Here is a 17,035-nt window from a genome sequence, read left to right as displayed (position 1 = left end):
TATTTCTAATTGTGCTATTTCTTATTCTTTTTCTTCTCCATTGTTTTATTTTTTTTCCATTATAACAACAATTTTATGGTAAGCTTTGTCTTCTAGGCAGCCTTCGCTTGGAGGAAGCTGAATAAAATTTATTTGAAATAAAAAAAAAAAAAACATTTATGCAAATTTGTGGGAATTATTCTGCCATGAAAACTACAGGCCTATAGTAACAAATTAGAAAATTTGTATTTATTATTCAGGATACAAGTCGGTAATGCATTTCAAAATTAAATGAGTTGATATTTGCAATACATAGTAATTATATGTGACCAAATTGTTTAATTGAATCGGTTATTGTTGAAAGGAACCAAGTCCAGTTTTTAAAGTGTTGAGATAATCGAAAAAAAACTGTTTTGTGAATAATCTATAGAAGATTAAACCAAAATATATTGTACACATTTTTTATGTGTACAATATTTTTTGGTTTAATCTTCGATAGATTATTCACAAAACAGTTTTTTCGATTATCTCAACACTTTAAAAAGTGGACTTGGTTCCTTTCAACAATAACCGATTCAATTATTTTTAATCTGCATTTGGTCGTAAGTTTGTATGAGTATCGTGTGGCTGTATAAAGTTGCAGCAGTCATGTTTCCTCCATACACATGCATTAGATTTACAGTTGGAACCACTGATTCTGGCGAATGACCTTGCTGACAGTGCCAGTTGACGAGCTATTTGTTGTCCTTCATGAATGAGTTGGCGATAACATTTTCCTCCACTATTATCATTGTTATGAAACATACAAATGGACCACAGTACAGTCCGAGTGGATATCTGTAGCGTGCCGCAAGCGACTTTTGTTTGCAACGATTTTACAGTACGTTTCCCAGTACGTGTAATATTTGTTTAGTTTTTGGAGGTGACTGTCCAGAGTCCAATAGAATACTCGGGCGTGCATGTTTACTCTTATGTCCTACCCATTCCAGCTGCGACAGAGATAACAACCGATATCTTGCAGAGGTGAGTAACTCACTCTCGAGTTCACATTAACAAAATCCATCTGCCTAAATCGCTGGCACCCACTATAAAGTCTGAATTCCTTATGTACAATTACGAGATTGTATCGCCCAAGCAAATGTTGATATCATATTACATGTAATAGTATTCCGATGAACTTCAAATAACCCTTCCAAATCATCTGCAGATAATAGTCGGATTTGACTACATCATAATCACATTGTGATATACACGAATTAAATAAAAATTACTCACTGTATTACTCATTCATATTATTTTTAATGATTAGTAAAACGATACTTCTAGTACATAAAAGAAGTCTGAAAAACTGTAATTCATATGTATGTCTTACTTACCTTTTTGTTTAAAAATTATACATATGTGACTGAAATATTTGGTTTACTTCATTCGTTGATGTGTGAGTGAATGTAAAGGCCTATATATTTTTATTTACTTATTAAATTTACAGCATTGTCTTTGTGGTGAAATATATGTTACGGAACTTTGTTATTATTAAGATGCATGACATTGATTCTTACATTGGGGAATGGAAGAATGCTAAGACACTTTCAGTGCAGTACAGGTAATAACAAGAAGAGGTTGCCACATTGATGTTCTTTTTTTTTTAAGTGCATCACAAATAAGAGGACATGTGTACCAGTTTTCTCTGCCTTAAGTTATAGTTTTCCTATAAAAAACTATTATTATTATTATTGCCATTGTTATTATTTACTAATGGTGGACACTTGGTTTATGTCATTTACCCAAGCGTCCCCATCTAGTGGGAGACACGCCGAAGCTTGTTCTTTCAGCTGCCATGAAGGCATTGCCCTTGGTGCATCATAGGAAGTGAACTACATAACACAGTATGATAATGATGATTAAGGGAGCATTGGTGGGATACTGGTAGGGGAAACGAGAGTATCCCGCGAAAACCTACTACCAAACAGTCTTTGTCCGTCAAAAATTCCAGTTGGACGCACCAGGATTCAAACCTGGGTTACCAGCATGGAGAGTTGATGCTTTAGTCATTCCACTAACAGTGCATCCGTAAAAATAAATACATAAAAGACTTCGAATGCATTTCAGTCAATGTTGCACTGCTGCCTGTCTTTCTAGCAGAAATACAGCAGGCCTCTGACAATGACTTTGTCTTTGCACCTGTGATACACCATTAGCAGGGTTTATTGTTTAGGGATCACCTGTGTTGGGTATGTGATTTACCCACAGTGTTTGATAGTTGTATTAGAGCAAGCATGTGCTTCAGAATTCGTCACTAGACGTTCTGACAAGCTTAGAATGTCAGTAAGACTGATATCACTGAAGCTTTGCGTTATTTTCAAGGTAAGAAGACCTTTTTGCTTTTATGTCTTCAACATAATAATTATAATGGTCCTTATAATAGCATAACGGTGCTAAAAGTTCCAACATTAAAACCGTATCAAAAGAAGTTGAAACTTGTTAAAAGTCTTATGAATTGGTTTTAGTGTTTTGAAGAAACTACTCAAAACAATCATATGGTGCTAGACCATTGTGGGCATCTCGTGTTACACTTTTATATTCGTGCAAGAGCAGAGCTGGAAATTTAGATGCAACAGGAGACTATAGACAGTGTTACATCATTTTTAAACAGTTATTTTGTCTGACCCAATTTGTATTAGTAAAAATGCTAAGATACGTGCCCCTTACTTTTTATACTCTATACCAGACTTGCAGAACTGGGTGACAATTGTGGCGTTCACTCATCCCTTCCTTCTACCCCTGCGTCATTGACTTGGAAGGGGAGGGGATTTGTATTCAGTGTCTGTGTTATGTGATTACGTACGGAGCACAGTGACGTCATTCAACACCAGTGGACTATGGACGGGGAACCAACGCTTTCCCCCCCTCTCTCGCCAGTTCTGTATCCCTGCTCTATACGCCCAAAAAAAAAACTGTAGATGCTGTATTAAGGAAAATAATAACTTCATAAAATCTGTGAAAAGTTATTAGTTACTGAAAACTTGTGAGTTTGCATATAGGAGATATTGTCGTGGCAGGAATAAAATGCTAGTTTGGACATCTTAAAATTCGAAAAATGTATTTTTTTGTTTGGAGAGCCATAACTTATTGGAGAGAAAGATGGGATATGTGACTGTGATTTCGATGTACTTACGCCAAAAAGAATTCCCGAACTATAACATCACTCAGGTACTTCTCTTTGTGTTAACAGAAATCAGAAACTGTGGAGTAACAGCCATAGTCCTCTGTGCAGAAGGTGGCCTACAAATAGCTTCATACAATTTTCTAATTTCATTAATTCCCATCAGTACTGAGGCTTAAAAATTGGAAATCATGCAAGCTAAGCATTTATGCTTTATTGTTACAACCATCGAGATGTTAGCTGTGTTAATTTCAGATATTGAATCCACTTCGTAATTCTTGTTATCTGCGGGTTTTTTCTTTTCTCACATATATCCACTATGATCTGTGTAAAATTAAAGGTTATGTAATGTCTTATTACAGCCTTAAATATAGACACATTCGTTAGTATGTATGACTTGTAATTTAATTCCAGAACACTATCTCGAGAATTATTAGCAGAATTAAAAAGCTCTTATCAGTTAAAAAGAAGCAGGTAACAAATCTAAAAAAATATAACTGGCAGAAGGTTATATTAAAACTTAAATTATTCCAGTTTCACTTCATTATACCAACAGAATAGAGAGGAAAAGAAGAAATATTTCACTCTCTCAGTAAACAAGAATCTTGAATTTTAAACACAGATATTCAAAATTATTCATACATGACTAATATGCTACATTAACATATTCATGATAATCTATCCAAATTGATAATTTTATTCACTTAATCTCTTTATCCCAGTTGTTCGAGGCTCTTAAACAATTGTAAAAATAGATATGGCTGTACAAATAAAATAAGTTCCTTTAATAAGTAGGAAAGGAATGATTGTGTTCTAGAGAATAGGTTACATTCGCTAATAATGCTTTTTCGTTACGAAAATGAGCTGGAAGATAAATGGAAAACAGTAGAGAGTGCATTTCTGGTTTTTGACACAATTTCTACATGTCGATGTGAAATTTATTTTTCACCATGGCAGTGGCAGATGATGTATATATTTTTATTAACTGTATCTGCCATCTGCCGATCTGAGCACTGAGTATTATTGGATACGAAATTAAAATTCAATTCGTCTAAAAAGATTAATCTACATAGTTACAAATATATTTGCATGTTTTTATCCTTCTGACACACATTACCGTCATTAGGGGTAGTTCTCGAATACAGTCCCTTGATTTCTATTTTTTTATGAAGACATTAAACATGTATACATGCTTGAATGTTGTTAAATACAGAAAAATAAAATTTGGAACAAGATAGCTTTATCATACTGTTTCTTAGTACACAATAGAATTCAGATTATCTGGTGACCACGACTGGATATCAAATTTTTAATTTCGAGTTGAAATTCTATTTTTACGCTTCATGTTCGCTGCGGATTCAAAGTTATAACTGGAAAGTTTTTATTAGTTCCAGGGCATAGTGTGATCTAATATTTCCCTCACATATGACATATTGGAACATAACCAAAGCTATTCCATTTATTTGACCGATGTAATTAAGTATTACACAATGGTAATAGTGATGAAGTGACATGTTTCCAAATTTTATTTCTGTACAGGTAGTAGAGAAGTCAAGAGACTGTTTTCTGGAATCGAACCTTAGACTTACGGAGATAATATCATCTATAAAATAGACTGTGTCTTAGGTGCAAGTCCTTAATTTGTGTACACATAAAGAAGCTGTTAGAAAAGTGCAGATATTGGATCAGTCTGTAATAAAACTGGACTAGCTTATTGCCATTTGTTCACAAACATCTATTGTAAATTGTTTTCACTATAAAAAACTGGAATTAAATACATAATACGGAAGTGCAAAACTTTAATCAGTGTACAATAGCATTATTTGAAGACATTAAAATATCCATTAAGATACAGCAGTGTGATAAAATCTTGTGAAGTAGGTTATTAAATGAGGTCGGCAAGATTTGATACCTGACAGAAGAAGTCATCAACATTGCCAGAATTTGAAGGTAAAGTACATGGTGGCCACTTTATAATTTGTGTTGATTTCTCTCTTCAACAAAGATTTGAAAGTTTGATTGCATCCCGTCTATCTGGAGAGTGCTACTGATAAGACATGTTTTCTTTGGTTTTCTCCCACTCTCCATTTTTTCTTCCACATCCTAATTCGAATATGCTATTTTTTTTGCCCTAGGAACAAGGGAAATATTTATATTTTCATCCTTAGCAATTCAGAAGATAACTTACAAATTTTATTACACTGTTTTTCACTGGCTTGTGACAAATATGGAATGAGTATGAATGCATCAAAATCAAAGGTTTTAACAGTAAATAAATATCCGTTAAGTTGTAAACTACAATTAAATCAACATGTACTAGAACAGGTTATGAGTTTTAACTATCTAGGAACAAAGATAACAAGTGAGGGATCAAGTTAATAAGGCAGGATATCTCAATAGTTACATCTGGAAAAATAAATATTTAAGAAGAGAAACGAAAATCAGAATATATAAAACGGTGGTGAGGCTAATGATGGCTTATGCTGTGGAAACTAGATCAGACACAACAGAAAAGAAATTATGAATGTGACAGAAATGAAAGTTTTAAGAAATATAACGGGTAAAACCAAATTGGATAGAGCACAAAATACAGAAATTAGAGATATCTGGAATATTCAGCCTATTGAGGAGCGGACTGCTAGAAGAAGGGATGAATGGAATAAACATGTTGAACACATGCCATTGAGTAGACTAGTAAGAAGAGTAAGAGATGGAGTGCCAAGAGGGAGAAGAAGCCTTGGAACACTTAAAAGAGATGGAGCGATTCCCTATCTGGTGGAAGAGGCTGATAAGCCTAGAAGAAGAAGAAGATCCTTGGTGATTCAAAAAGTAAAGTAAGGTAACAGGTGCTTTCATGGGTAACATATCCCCCCCTCTTGTTCCAATTTTCTGCCAAGTCTGCAGCAGCAGACCACAACTTGTGGTGGCGCATATGTTGTGTCAGACCTTCACAATATCAGTTGTAAGATGACTGCATGCATGGAAACGTGTTCAAATGTAGAAGTGCTTAGTGTGATACAGTTTTTGCATCTGAAGGATACCTCACCAGGAGAAATTCATCGGCAATTTGTTGAAGTAAAGGTTCTGTACATCTATTATCAGACAGTACATCTCACATGACGATATATCAGAGGAAGAACAATTGTTTGTATACATATGAAGTCTGACTAATGTAATCTGTAGCTAATTGGCGATGTATGCAATTAGGAACGAAACTGGCCACCCTACCCCATTATCTCCTGGCTTAGTTGTCTCATAAGTGGTACCTTCTTGGTATCACTTGTGAGGTTCAGACCTGTCTTCGGACAGTTGACTAAACAACAATGGTGCGAAACGGCACTTCTGATGGGAGGTACTGGTCCATCCTCCCTACAGCCCTGACCTAGTACCCAGTGATTTCCATCTCTTCGGACCATTGAAGCACCTGGATGTTTAGTGATTCAACACCGATATGGTCAGTTCAGTAAGCCATCATGATGTGGCTTCAGGGACTGGACACAGATTTTTTCTATGCCGGCATCGATGCCTTGGTTTACTATTGGAACAAGTGTTTGAACAAGCATGATGACTGTGTTGAAAAGTAATACATACCAGTCCCTACTGCTATGTATCAGGACAGTCTAATAATACAATCATGAAGCTCAATACGTAGTAAATATGCATCCATAGATAATTGCTAACCACTAGGATTGCTACTATCGCCTCATTACAGACATTGCAAAATAGTACCGGCACTGCCTATTGTTTCTAGCACCCTCACAACTCAAGCTTCGTGACTATATACTAGACTGTGGTATCAGTATGTCTGCCTGTGAAATAAAGTTCATCCTTGAGAGCCCTTGTTACCTTACTTTTTGAAGAACTCTCGTACATAGGTCATTCCAAAATTAGTGGCAACACTGCTAGTATTCTGCGTCCCCTAGTAGTGACTATGTAAGCTGGCAGGATAGATTTATGCATTATAGGCAATGATTGCAATAATAAGACTGTTATCTGCATTGTCCTAAAGTAAAAAAATTGTGGATATGAGAAGGATGCGCTAAAAGTTCCATTTATTGTTGTTTATGATTACAAAGGTGTATTAATCACTCTTTCTATTTCAATTGGAAAGCATGTGGATGCTGCATATTGTAGTCACTTTTTGGAGCTCCATTTACGACCACCAATGCACCAGAAGAGCCGAAATCTCTTGAATATCCATCCCATTGTGCTTCAGAATTGTTACTGTCACATGGCTACCCACGTGGTTAATTTACTTAACAAATAGAACTGGGAAATTCTAGAGCAGTGATCGTCAGCACTCACTGAAATGGGTAAAATGTAACGAGTACAACGTAATATGCTCTGTCATGCAGAAGGGAGAGATAGAAAGCATACCTGCCAATAGCCACATATGCACGCTAGTGCAGTGTATTATGTGTGGGTAAGAGACACTAGCCCGAGAGTGCTCTGTGTTGATGACTGCTGTTCTAGAGCATCTTCTTTATTCTTTAGATAGAAGATACAGCGACCCTAAGATGAAAAAACCACTGAGAGGAAATAGGCAATATAACAGATGTAGAGCAGTCAATTAGAAGCTTAGAGCAAAGTGATTCTTTGGATGGCATCCATCACCTTCCAGAGGTGTGATGACAAGTAATTACGTGATACTGGAGGAGATTACTTTCAAGAACCATGAGTATGTCAATTGTGAATAAATAAATTTGTATTCATAATTAAAGTGTTGCCACCCATTTTGGAATGACCTATGTAGTATCAGAAAATTTTACATGTGTTCTTGAGTCTGGCTAGTTAGTTCTGATTTTCCCAATTTTGCTTGAATTTGGCATAAAACAATATTTACAAAAACACTATTTATTCTGTTAACTTCTACTTTTTTTTTAATTGCAGTAGAACCTTGATTAACCAATCATCAGATAATCTGATGATCCCTCATGAAGTTTTTAGTGGAAAAAAAGGCACTTCATTCCCGGACATTATTTTACTTTGGAGAAGTTAGAGGTCAGAAAAAAATTCCTGGAAATAAAGTTCAACAAGTATTGACAGACTTCTTTAAAGAATATAAAAATATGATAAGGACAAATAACCGATTATCCGTCCTTTTTTGTTTAACTGTGGCTCTCCTGCCCTTCATTATGACAGATAATTGAGGTTCTACTGTATTAATTTAGTAACATTCTTAAGGGACTGCAACTGTGCAATGCATAGATAATTCATTGAAAGGTTTATATAGAAAAACGTAAATTACACTCTCCAGCAAAAAATCCTACTTCTTACAGTATTGAGATGTACCTAATAATATAAGGTCAATATAATTGTTAAACGAATTGAGCAACCGAGATGAACGAAGCAGTTATGGAATGTGCTAAGAGTGGGATTTAGTTTGTGCACATGGATTGGCCATTTATATTCGACAGCATCGACTCTTATCACTGAGAGTGAAATGGGCCTCTTCTATTCACAGTACTCAAGGTAACCAGTCTGGTTCATTTTCCATCTCAGCTAATACACTTAGTGAAAAATTGTATTGTTTTACATTTTCATTTCATTTCACAGACCTTGCATTAGCATATGAGATGTGGAAAAAGTCTAATGTTACACGAAAATATAATATATAATAGCAAGTGAGTTAATTCAGTTTACAAGCATAAACAATTCATCAGTTGAGTAGAAGGTATGAATATGATCTGAACCTTTTCTCTTGATCTCTTGATCCTTACAGAGCTTTTAAGAAAATTAGGTAGTGCATTGAAGAACATGATACATTTATTTATTTTTTTTATAACTGCTGAGAGTAATGGAGAGTAGATGGAGGTATGATTTTTGTCTTGCATTAAAATTATCAATGTTTTGATTAGTACTAAACATATCTTCATTTTTAACATAAAACATCATCAGGGAAAGAAATATATTCACAAGGTAAGGTCAATATTTTTAAATTTTGGAAAATCTTTTTACACGGTGCCCTTTTATGCACACCTGTCATTATCCCTAAAGCTTTCTAAAACAAAACTATGCTCAGCTTCAGATAAGTTGCACCAGAATATTAATCCATTATACAGGGTGATTCGTAAGTACCTATACAAATTTTATAGGTGTAATAAAGAGGTAAAAATAAGACTAAAATGTTTTGTGCAACTTTTCGCGTAATCCTTACTTTCAGAGTTATGATTTATAATGTTCTCTCTTGCTAGGCATGAAAAACATGGGCCAGTAAAGCCATAGGGTGTGTCATGTTCTCCTACATAGCAATTGCGGTAGATGTTCGTTATTTGTACACCCCACTGTAGTTGATACCGACTTGACAGGACTTTGTTTACTGTACATAGGTATGTACTGATCTTGGAATGTTACAAAGTCAGTTGAACTCATTTCGATCATTTTCACACCCATTTTGAATTCGTTGCTGTAGTTATGTTACGTTCGGAATTTGAGTGGCATAAACGAGCGCCTTCAGAAGACCCCAAAGGTAGATGTCCAGGGGGTTTAGGTCTGGTGATCTGGCTGGCCAAGCAACTGGTCCTGCATGAATTATCATACCGTACAAAACTAATCCTATGGAATTAACGACAGAATAAATTTGTACTAATGAGACGTGTTGACAGTAGGGAATACAACAGCGTCATACAAGTAAACATACCTACGTATAGTAAACAAAGTCCTAACAAGTCGGAATCAGCTGTAGTGAGGTGTACGAATAACAAACATCTACTGCAATAGCTATGTAAGCGAACGTGACACATCCTAAAATTTTACTGGTCCGTGTTTTTTATGCCTACCATGATAGAACATTATGCATTATAATTCATAGATTTCAAAAAGGCATATGACTCGGTTAAGAGGGAAGTATTATATGATATTCTTATTGAATTTGGTATTCCCAAGAAACTAGTTCGATTAATTAAAATGTGTCTCAGTGAAACATACAGCAGAGTCCGTATAGGTCAGTTTCTATCTGATGCTTTTCCAGTTCACTGCGGGCTAAAGCAGGGAGATGCACTATCACCTTTACTTTTTAACTTCGCTCTAGAATATGCCATTAGGAAAGTTCAGGATAACAGGCAGGGTTTGGAATTGAACGGGTTACATCAACTTCTTGTCTATGTGGATGACGTGAATATGTTAGGAGAAAATACACAAACAATTAGGGAAAACACGGAAATTTTACTTGAAGCAAGTAGAGCGATCGGTTTGGAAGTAAATCCCGAAAAGACAAAGTATATGATTATGTCTCGTGACGAGAATATTGTACGAAATGGAAATATAAAAATTGGAGATTTATCCTTCGAAGAGGTGGAAAAATTCAAATATCTTGGAGCAACAGTAACAAATATAAATGACACTCGGGAGGAAATTAAATGCAGAATAAATATGGGAAATGTGTGTTATTATTCGGTTGAGAAGCTTTTGTCATCTAGTCTGCTGTCCAAAAATCTGAAAGTTAGAATTTATAAAACAGTTATATTACCGGTTGTTCTGTATGGTTGTGAAACTTGGACTCTCACTCTGAGAGAGGAACATAGGTTCAGGGTGTTTGAGAATAAGGTGCTTAGGAAAATATTTGGGGCTAAGCGGGATGAAGTTACAGGAGAATGGAGAAAGTTACACAACACAGAACTGCACGCATTGTATTCTTCACCTGACATAATTAGGAACATTAAATCCAGACGTTTGAGATGGGCAGGGCATGTAGCACGTATGGGCGAATCCAGAAATGCATATAGAGTGTTAGTTGGGAGACCAGAGGGAAAAAGACCTTTAGGGAGGCCGAGACGTTGATGGGAGGATAATATTAAAATGGATTTGAGGGAGGTGGGATATGATGATAGAGACTGCACAGGATAGGGACCGATGGCGGGCTTATGTGAGGGCGGCAATGAACCTTCGGGTTCCTTAAAAGCCATTTGTAAGTAAGTAAGTAATTCTGAAAGTAAAGTTTTGCGGGAAAAGTTGTATAGAACATTTTAGTCTTATTTTTACCTCTACATTAGACCCAAAAAGTTTATACAGTTACATATGAATCATCCTGTAGAATGAAAATATGCCGTTTTAAGGGTGTTCATATTGCCAGTAAAAGATAATCTTAAATGCATAACAGGTGAGTTGACTTTAGGAGTTATATATTCTGTGTATGTTTTCCAGTTCAGGTGATTATTCAATTTCAAATCAAGAAACATTGTTCTTTTAGATTTTTTTTTTAAATCAATTCCGCTTAATCTAGTATTGTAGGGAATCTAAGCACTATTATGTGTACTGGTACTAAATTTGATAATTGATTTTTTAAACATTAACTGTGTACTAAATTTGATTACCGATTTTTTTTTCAATATTAAGTGCTGGTTTATTTGCACTAAACATTTATTAATTAGACTTAACACTATAACAAGTGATTTTGTTTTCTAATGCCAGGCATTTGACAATAAAGTCATTTGACCTCTTGCACTCCAATATTTTTCAAAGATATTATCATGACCAGCCACTGAAGAACAGATTTTGAGGTGTTCCGAATCCATTTCTTGGTTTGAGTTGCACAATGGGCAGTTAGGGGACTGATATATTCCAATTTTATGCAGGTGTTTGGCCAAACAATCATGGCCTGTTGCCAATCTAAATGCAGCTACAGACGATTTTCGTGGTAAATCGGGAATTAACTGTGGATTATGACGCAGAGAGTTCCATTTTTTCCCTTGAGATTGTGTTATCAAATTTTGTTTGTTGAAGTCTAAGTATGTAGATTTAATAAATCTTTTCACATAGTAATACGTAGAGTTAGTAATAGGTCTGTAAGTAGCAGTGCTGCCCTTCTTTGCTAAAGCATCCGCATTCTCGTTTCCCAGGATTCCACAATGGGATGGTATCCATTGGAATACAATTCTTTTATTGAGTGATATTAATTGAGAGAGCATTTTAGTTATTTCTGCTGTTTGAGATGAAGGCTGTGTTTAGAGACTATTGATAGAATTGCTGCTTTGGAGTCTGACAATGTAACTGCATTCTTAAATTTATTGATGTGGCATAGGAGATTTCTGAAACTTTAACTTATTGCAATGATTTCTTCATCAAAACTTGTTATTCCATATCCAAGAGATCTATAAAGTGAGAAGAGATCACGTAACACCTGCACCGGCACCTTGGTGTCTGGAGATCAAGGATCCGTCAGTGTATAAATGAAGCCAGTTTTGTGGAGGGTACCTAATATTAATTGTCTCTGAAGACAATTGTTTCAGTATTTGAGTGTTTACTTTTGATTTCAGTATTTCTTCTGTTAAATTTAGATTATATTCTATAATTAATAGAGTTAAAGGGTTTGGTTTAATTTGTAAGTTTTCTTTTAAATTCGGGATATTGATTTTCTGTTTTAATTCTTGAACAATGGATATGAAACTTTTTTGAGTTTTCAATCTACAGAGAGGACTGTATGAATGCCAATTGTTTCCTGGTAATTTTTAAGTTTTTCATATTGAATCAGTGCTTTTTCTTCTATTGTCATTTTGATGCTGTTAATATTAGTGAGGAATCTCATAGAATCTATTGGAGTTGTTTTGATTCCACCAGTAATGAGTCTGAGAGCTTGGTTTTGAATATATTCTATTTCGTTTATGAAAGGTGAAGTAAGTGTACAGTAGCATGCAAATTAATCCAAACACGACATATTTTTACATTTTCTGTCATTGTTGGCCTCACAGCTGCTCATACTGCTTTAATTGGTATCTGTAGTATGTGTAATTCCATTGTTGAAGGTCTGTCATTATTTTTTTTATAATATGTGACATTTTGCGTGTCGTTTTGTACTTATAAGCATTTCAGTTGTGTTGAAGACTTATTACTGCAATCCTGTGTACATTCTGTCGTTTTCACAAGTGGATACAACTCCACGAAAACGGTCTAAAATTATAACATTAGCAGAGCATTCTTCTATGACACAGAGACAAATTGCTGCAGAATGTCACATCGGTTTGCCTACTGTTAATTCGATCATAAAACGATACAGGGAGACTGGATCCATCACACCCCAGAAAAAAGGAAACTGTGGCCGGAAAAGGAAGACTTCACCTGCAGATGATCGTTTAATTGTCAGGAAAAGTAAATTAAATCCTAGACTAACTGCTGTCGACTTAACCCGCGAGTTAATGGCTACCACTGAGGCGAATATTTACGTCACAACAGTGCGGCGTAGGCTGTTATGTGCAAAAAACGCTTAATGTGGGCAAAATTACATCAACATTGGGCAGTGAATGACTGGAAAAATGTACTTTTTTCCGATGAGTCTCATTTCGAGGTCCACAGCCACCGTGTTTCTTACATCTCCAACAAGCACCCAAATACCCCCTAAAGTAATGTTTTGGGGTTGTTTTACACATGAAGGGCCTGGAGCATTAATACCTATCAAGGGAATGATGAATTCTGACAAATATATTTACTTATTGGAAACCAGAATCGTACCCCAGCTGCAAAAATCATTTCCGGATGGCAGAGGTGTGTTCCAACAAGATCTGGCACCAAGCCATACGTCTCGAAAAACTACAGAATTCTTCAACAAGAAGAATATTCAGGTACTCCCCTGGCCAGGCAACTCACCCGACATCAACCCCATTGAGAACTTGTGGTCAATTTGCAAAAGAAGAATGCAAAAAATGGATTGTTCTACAAAGGAGAAGATGATTTCTGCCCTCATTGGTGTATGGTTTCGTGATGAAGAAATGAAGAATATTTGTGGAAAATTAGTGGAATCCATGCCAAATCGTCTCAGAGCTGTTATTAGGAACAAGGGAGGCCACATAGATTACTGAGGTATGTCTTAGATCCTTTTTTTTTTACCCCGTTTGAATGTTTTTGCATAAGTAATTACGTTGTTCGGATTAATTTGCACGCTACTGTATATAAAGTGATCATATTGTTTACTTGAGATAATCATACTTGCATCATCTGCAAATAAGATTACAGGGGATAAATGATTTATGGTTGAGGCTAAATCATTAATATAAATCAGAAACATTTATTCATTCATAGTGTTCTGCCCAAGGGCAGGTCTTTCACTGAAAACCCAGCATTCTCCAGTCTTTCCTATTTTCTGCCTTCCTCTTTGTCTCCGCATATGATCCATCATCTGATATCTTCTTCTGCCCCGAACTCTTCTCCCGTTCACCATTCCTTCCAATGCATCCTTCAGTAGGAAATTAAAACAAAAATTGGAACTGAATGTTCGTCATTTATGGTGTATATAGTTTTTACAAATGTCGAAGTGACGCCATGTTAGTAGCATAATTTATAAACAATTTCAATTTTATCACAAACTACCGATCTACAACATGCTGGATACTTTTTGAGTAAGAGGGAAATATATTAATGTTTTTAAATCATCTGCCCCAATTGAGGGTGACTACTAGAATCCAGAATACATTCCATTTTTTTTAATACTAATGGCGGGTACTTGACTGTCATTCACCCATATGAAGCCAGTTATGTAGACCAAATTTGTTTGTGCAGAGTACGCTATAAGAGGCTGATCTATGCTACGCCCATGATGAGATGAGGTGGAGACTTGTTGGAATGCCACAGGGGAACCACAGATCCCAGAGAAAATCCTTGTGTTACCTGGATCAAAGGATTGCCCAACACAAGCCATAAATTGAGAGTAAGCCGGGGATCGAACTCGGATCCACAGGTTCCAGTACTCTAGGCACTGAACCACCTTGGTGGTGATTACTTACTTAATGGCTTTTAAGGAACCCGTAGGTTCATTGCCGCCCTCACATAAGCCCGCCATTGGTCCCTATTCTGAGCAAGATTAATCCAGTCTCTACCATCATATCCTACTTCCCTCAAATCCATTTTAATATTATCTTCCCATCTACGTCTCGGCCTCCCCAAAGGTCTTTTTCCCTCCGGCCTCCCAACTAACACTCTATATGCATTTCTGGATTCGCCCATACGTGCTACATGTCCTGCCCATCTCAAACGTCTGGATTTTATGTTCCTAATTATGTCAGGTGAAGTATACAATGCGTTGTGTAACTTTCTCCATTCTCCTGTAACTTCATCCCTCTTAGCCCCAAATATTTTCCTAAGAACCTTATTCTCAAACACCCTTAATATCTGTTCCTCTCTCAAAGTGAGAGTCCAAGTTTCACAACCATACAGAACAACCGGTAATATAACTGTTTTATAAATTCTAACTTTCAGACTTTTTGACAGAAGACTAGATGACAAAAGCTTCTCAACCGAATAATAACATGCATTTCCCATATTTATTATTCTGCGTTCAATTTCCTCCCGAGTATCATTTATATTTGTTACTGTTGCTCCAAGATATTTGAATTTTTCCACCTCTTCGAAGGATAAATCTCCAATTTTTATAGTTCCATTTCGTACAATATTCTGGTCACGAGACATAATCATATGCTTAGTCTTTTCGGGATTTACTTCCAACCCTATCGCTCTACTTGGTTCAACAAGAATTTCCGCGTTTTCCCTAATTGTTTGTGTATTTTCTCCTAACATATTCACGTCATCCACATAGACAAGAAGCTGATGTAACCCGTTCAATTCCAAACCCTCTGTGTTAACCTGAATTTTCCTAATGGCATATTCTAGAGCGAAGTTAAAAAGTAAAGGTGATAGTGCATCTCCCTGCTTTAGCCCGCAGTGAATTGGAAAAGCATCAGATAGAAAATGGCCTATACACCTTGGTGGTGATTACATTCAAATATTTTGATACACAGTTTAATTCAGTAGAACCTCGATTATCTGGCTCTTGATTAATCGATGATTGGATATCTGATGGTCTTTCCACTTTCCCACCCAAATAAAGACGAAAATCCAGCTAAAATTCGATTTGCACACTTGAATATAGAGAGTCTAGCAAGAGATCCTGTGTGAGGCTATTACATAATGGTAAATATGGGATTAGCCATGATCGAGACTTCAAAATCGAAATGTGTACAGTTATGGAAATAATATTTCGAGCTACATTGATGATGCTTACAACGTTCCCTGTCCGTGTAATACTGGAACCGGACCGTCGTCAGGAGATCGACATGCCACGCAGATGACAAGAGTTTGTGTCTCGTCATAATAGCTCAGTCGTTTGCGTTGTCTGAGCAATGTGCAGAAAATCATAGGTTCAGTCCCCGTGGACGACAAATTGTTTTGTCTTGACATAAAATTGTTTCGGACAACTGCGACGAATGTTTCACTTATACATGTCAGTAACTCTACTGACATGAGCCTGTCACATTTAAACACACTTAAATGCCATCGACCAGGACCGGGATTGAACTCGCAACCTCGAGCACAGAAGGCTAGCGCTATACCGACTATGCTACTGAGGCCAACTGTATTGGGCTTGATCCCACAAAAAGAACAGTATAAAAAATTTCGGAAGATCGATTGTTTCTTTCTAATGAAAAAGTAAAAAGAAAGTTAATCATCATCATCATCATCATTGGCGCTACAGCCCAAAACGGGCCCTGGCCTTCTTGATTCTCTGCCTCCAGTCTTCTCTATCCCGGGCTCTCACTTCCCAATTCCTATACTTCAGTAGCTGCTGACAATCTTCCTTGATTGAGTCCTTCCATCTTTTCCTAGGTTTTCCAATAGGTCTTTTGCCATATATCTGATCCTGCATAGCCATCTTCGGTATGCTAGAATTGTCCATTCTCTGAACATGTCCAGCCCATTCCAATTTTTTGAGTTTCACTATTACTGAAATCTCCAAATCTTTGTATCTATTGTAAATTTCTTTGTTATGTCTCATTCTCCAGATCCCATTATCTCTAACGGGTCCGAGAATTCTTCTTAACACTTTTCTTTCAAAACTATTGATTATGTTTTCTGTTTTTTTCGTCATAACCCATGTTTCGCATTCATAAATTAATACCGGGCGTATCATTG

The sequence above is a fragment of the Periplaneta americana genome, chromosome 6 (assembly GCF_040183065.1).
Source record: "Periplaneta americana isolate PAMFEO1 chromosome 6, P.americana_PAMFEO1_priV1, whole genome shotgun sequence".
Taxonomy (NCBI): Eukaryota; Metazoa; Arthropoda; class Insecta; order Blattodea; family Blattidae; genus Periplaneta; species Periplaneta americana.
Note: the sequence above shows the minus strand (reverse complement) of the source record.